Below are 6000 nucleotides of genomic sequence, written 5' to 3' on the forward strand. Positions count from 1 at the left end.
CATCCTTGAAGGGTTAATTATTTAAACACATCAACTAAACAACAAAAAAAACAACAATAATAAATTAATAACATAACAATTACATAATAATGCATTAAATAAAATATTTAAAAATATTTATAATAAATAAAAAAAAAACAACATTAATAAACCTTTTTATGTTTAACTGTATCAACTGCTAAATACATTCAGCCAACAGACTTGCTGCTGTAGTTTTGTTACTCTGAGTTTAGTCTGAATCACTTAATGCACAGGTTTATTTTTTGACATTGGCTAGTTTGTTCCATCCATTGCTACAGTTAGCACTCTCAATTATAGTAATGACTCATGGAACAATTTTGTGCAATTTTTTACACTCACTTTTGTCATTCCTTAAACAGTATATGGTTGTATATAGTGTACAGTACTCTTAGATAAACAAAACTTTTCTTCAAATTATGGATGGGTTATGTAGAGAAAGGGCGCTCCCCTTAAAGCACAGTTTTTTTTTTTTTTTACAGTTGACTGGGAAATGACTGAGCCGGCTTATCTAAAGCCAGGAACGCTGCATATAGTCCATTGCACTGTACTCTCACAAGAAGTCATTCGCAGACTGATGCTTTCCATGTTTCATGTGATTGCGGCAGGCTGTTTGCTGGCTCATATAACACTTTCAGGGTGCACGTCCCTCACAAACTCTTGATCAAAACCTGAGTTGACAGAGAATGTTATTATACGGAGCGCTGTGCAACAGCTCGATCCTGATCTAAACTCAGCGGACTGGGGGTTGGGGGTGTCTGGTTTTGCCAACTCTAACCTACTTTGTTCTACATTATGATTCACATGACTTCAACCATTACCCCCTCATAAGTTTCCAACAACTCTTTCAGATTTTATTTCATAATACTTTCCCTCAAAGTTTGAGATCATAGTTTGCAGGAGTGGGATTTAATTTATGTGATAAAGTGTACACAATATTATATGAATAAATAAAGGAAGACAATACAGTATGCAGATTAACATTAGAAACAGAGGATAAAATAACAAAAGAGTTTTAGCACGCAAAAATGCTAGTTGCTTGGCTGGAACGTGACCTGCTTGCTGCCATCTTTGCTCGTGGGTCTCTTCAGTCCTTCAGAAAAAAATGTTTCCTACTTAAGTTTCAAAAAATAATTCACGTTGAACGACACTTTTGTAGAAATATATATATATATATATATATATATATATATATATATATATATATAGATAATATATATATATATATATATATTATATATATGATATATGAATTTAATTCTATTTAAAAATATTAGTCTATGTCAGTCTCATGTTGTTGCATCAGACACAGCAGACTTGTCCATCGCAGACACTGTAAATGGACCACAAGCTGTAATAGAGAGGGGAAAACAAACAATAACTGATGCTCAGCACATGTTGATGCATGACTAGTTTTTACAGGCGCACAGAAACTGGTGCACAATAATGTTTGACTGTCTATTACAACACTGAAAACAAATATTAATGCCTAATCCTCAGATAACCTTGGACCTTGACATTTGATGTTATTGTGATTTTGGCCTGGTTTCAACAGACAGGGCGTGGGTTAAAGCCAGGATTAGGCCATAGTTCAATTTCGGACATTTAAGTATTTTTATAAACATTACTGGTGTGCATCTTAAGACAATGGCACTGACATATTTTAAGATCAGTCAGTGAAAGTTTCTTTCAATTAAAAGCCAGCCAGACATGCATTTTAGTCTGGAACCTAGGCTTAAGCCTTGTCTGTGAAACCAGGGGGTTTTTGTTCATAGTTCCATTTCTTATACACCATTTTATGTTTATTTTTATTCACTTTTATGCAAATTCATCACTTTGAATTTTCCATTGTGTATGGAATGTGTTATATACATCATCTTGCTTTATGTACATAATAGTTCATAAATAAACAAAGTGACGTCATTCATTATTGACATGCACTTTCGGACGGGAGTCTATCAGTTGTATTATAAAAACAATGTAAACATATAAGTCACCTTATATTCTCGAGTTCAGATTCAGCAGGTTTAGCGGTCATCTGTTTCTATGGATATTTTTTCCATAACATATCCACTGAAGCTCTGGAATATTGATCCAGTGCAGGTGCTGGATTCATCTGCTGATTCTCTCTAAATACAGGAATCGTGTAGCTAGGATTGCCTGGCATATCTAACACCAACTGTTAAAGTTAAACTGTGTAAATAATGAAGTCATCCAAACCTTTTTTGGAGCTTCAGTCTAGTTGCTGCTTTTTTAAAGATTCAAGTTCTTGTGGTTAATCAGCACTTCCAGAAAAATGCTTAATATATATTTCATTTGAATTAAAATGTTAGATGGTGCTGTTTGTTTGTTTCCTTTTTGTTCCTGTCGTTTTTTTGCAGAAATGTCAGCCCATTATATACTGTTTTCAAGCATAATAAAATACAAATGCCTTTTAAAGTGAACTCACGGTATGTGCTCTGAGATGTATGTACAGGTGCATCTCCATAAATTAGAATTCGTGGTACAAACGTTCATTTATTTCCGTAATTCAACACTAAATTGTGCAACTCGTTGTATTTAAATTCATTCAATCAGCACACCTGACTGAAGTAGATTTAAGACTCTTTGGTTCTTTTAATTGTGATGATTTTGGCTCACATTTAACAAAACCCCACCAATTCCACTACTCTCAACAAATTAGAATATGGTCGTACATGCCACATCATCTAATCAACTCAAAATACCCTGCAAAGGTTCCTGAGCCATTCAAAATGTCAAGGAATTTTGGCTAAGTTGTCGTATTCCTCTTGTTAAGCCACTCCTGAACCACAGACAATGTCAGCGGTGTCTTACCTAGGCTAAAGAGAAGAAGAACTGGACTGTTGCCCAGTGGTCCAAAGTCCTCTTTTCAGGATGAGAGCAAGTTTGTCATTCATTTGGCAACCAAGGAGTCATAGAGTCTGGAGGAAGGTGGAGAAGCTCATAGCCCAAGTTGCTCTTGAACAGTCCAGTGTTTAAGTTTCAACAGTATGTGAGGATTTGGGGTCAGTGTTTATATGTATGGTTGGTCCATTGTGTTTTTTTGGAAACCAAAGTCACTGCACCCGTTGATCAACAAATTTTGGAGCACTGTCATGCTTCTTGCTGCTGACCAGCTGTTTGAATATTTCATTTTCCAGCCAGGATTTGGCACCTGCCCCACACTGGCCAAAAGCACCCAAATAGTTGGTCTAAACTGACCATGGTGTTGGGGCGTGCTTGACCTGGACAGCAAACTCCCCAGACCTGAACCCCAAGAGAGAATCTATGAGGTCATGAGTCAAGCGGGAAAATGAGAAAGAGCGAAACAAGAGACCACCCCAATGCAGATGAGCTGCAGGACACTTGTTCAAAGAAGAAACCTGGGCTTCCAGACCACCTCAGGCAATTGCCACAAAACTGATCACCTCCACTGCCACGCCGAACTGACGGCAAATAATTAAACGCAAAAGGAGCCCCTACCACGATATTGAGTACATGTACAGAGTAAATGAACATACTTTCCAGAAGGCCAACTATCCACTAAATTTTTTTTATACCTTATGAAAGTATTCTCTAATTTGTTGATTTGTTAAATGTGGTTGAACCCAAAATTTTCAAAGTTTAAAAGAACCAAAGACTCTTAAACTAATTTCAGTCTTGTGCATTTTGAATTTATTTAATTACACGAGTTTCACAATTTGAGTTGTTGAATTACTGAAATAAATGAACTTTTCCACGACATTCTAAATTACTGGGATGCCACACTGTATGTCTGTCACTACTGATAGGTGTAGATAAACTTCCAGCCAGATTTCATACTCTGACAGTAGGTTAGGAGGACAATCTATTTGACACCAAAAATACTGCAAAAGGACATACAGCAGAATGTCTTGAAACCCGTAGTGAAATGATTCAGCAAGCTCTCCCTAATGCTTCAGATGACCACAGAGATGCTTTAAAAGAATCACACGATGGCAAGTGAAAACCATGTGTCATAAGAACCGTGGATTGTGGACTGTCACTGAGTCACAGAAAGTCAACTCAGCTCCTCTAGTTTATCAGAACACACATCCAGCTTCAATCGATTTCATAATTTGCGTGTTCAGCTACTTTAGGTTTCAATGAATGTGAGGAAATATATGTCATGGACAGTAGAATCAGCAGACCGTCAATCACCTGTGAGAATCGTGAGGAGGACATGGCGCCCATCTAGAGGGAGATGTTCACACTAAACATGACATAACGGAACAGACACATGCATTCTCACTAACCAGACAAACACATAAGAGCTGTGCGCTACAAAGCTGTAAAATGAATTCTTAAAATTGTAAATGTTATCTCCATCTAAATGAAGCACAACTATTAAACCGTTATCGAAAATACCAAAAAACTAGGAATATATTATGTAAAATAAATGTTGCAGTACTGCAAAACTAATAACTTTTCACCACAAACACGAATAGCAATGTACGAAACGGCAAAGTGTTTACAAGTCAGTACTTTTACAAAATAAAACGCATTTCAAAATCTCTTGAGTGCAAAAAATAGATCTTTTTTCAAATAATCTATTTCTAAGAGATAATTTATAATTGAATCTATTCTTATAGTTATTTTTCCAAATAATCTATATGATCTAAATCAAGTGTGTCAAACTCAGCTCGGGGCCACAGTCCTGCACAGTTTTAGATTTAACCCTAATTAGACATTCCAGCTAATTCTAATCATTTCGGCTTATTTGACAACCTGTATGGTATGTTTGTTAGGGCAAAGGGTTAGAAATAAACTCTCGCCGGGCTGCGGCACCCTTTTCCAGGCACTGAGTTTGACACCCTTGATCTAAATGGCTCCTATGCTAGCCTAGAAAGCAAGCAAATAGTGCTTTCATGACAATAAAAGTTAAAACAACTAATGGCTCAGAGACACCCATTTGGTACCACTTAGTTGTAAAGTAACACTGAAGCCGAGTTACAGTTTAATGAGCTAATCAAAGGAATTCATTAATTGTTGATTGCGCCTTCGTGACGACACATCTGCTGTTAACAAACAGATCCAGCTGGAAGAAAAGAGAAACCACAAGAAACTACAACTGACTTCCGGACACAGCCTTATGTTGGAGCATTGCCTTATCAAGAAAATTAAATCTAATTTAACTGTAACTGGACCCAGAGTTTTTGCTTCTTGCTGCCGCCTAGCATGCGTATGACCATCGGTTACATAGCACATATATGACTATATGCTGAGGTTGTCATTTTTTTGTAATCTGCTGCCAGTATTTACTGTTCTGTGCTGCCATCAGCCAATCAGCATGTAAGTTTGAGATTATCCTGCAACTCCAGAGTGACAGCTGAAAGCTGTATTAGATCAATGGGAATTCAGCAGCTAGTTCTAAAGAGACCTGTCCGTCAGTAATCGTATTGTGTGTGTTTTGTGGTGGTGTCTGTGTCTGTGTGTTTATATTTACTTAACAAATTGTTGCTGGGTTATTGTTTATTGAAGTGACCTGAGTTTCATCCAGGCAATGTGTACAGTAAATAAATGTTGCATGTTTTTTCTATGAAATGTATGGACACTGTTTTCTCCTCCTCTCTAAATTACTTAATGAAATCCCTCCTCAAAAAATTTTAATCGACAAAGGAGACTGAAATGCAAGAGAGTTTTCTGTAACTACATTACAAGCTATACAAAAAAAGCCTTTTTTTAGAAATTAAAACAATTCGATAAGTGTTTTTCTAGCTTCAATTTTTCATTCAGATTTTAAGCCTTTCATCGTTTCTTACTTATCCTAAGTAACACTGTTTATTTTGCCATTTTTAACTTATTCAATGTACATACATCATTCAGCTAATAAATGCATCAAGGCAACTACGATTTCTTATTCACAATTATTTCCAATTAGTATCACAATAAGTTTATCTATCACTTATGTAACCATATATATATATATATATATATATATATATATATATATATATAGTATAT

Source organism: Cyprinus carpio, unplaced genomic scaffold (genome assembly GCF_018340385.1).
Source record: "Cyprinus carpio isolate SPL01 unplaced genomic scaffold, ASM1834038v1 S000006481, whole genome shotgun sequence".
Classification (NCBI taxonomy): Eukaryota; Metazoa; Chordata; class Actinopteri; order Cypriniformes; family Cyprinidae; genus Cyprinus; species Cyprinus carpio.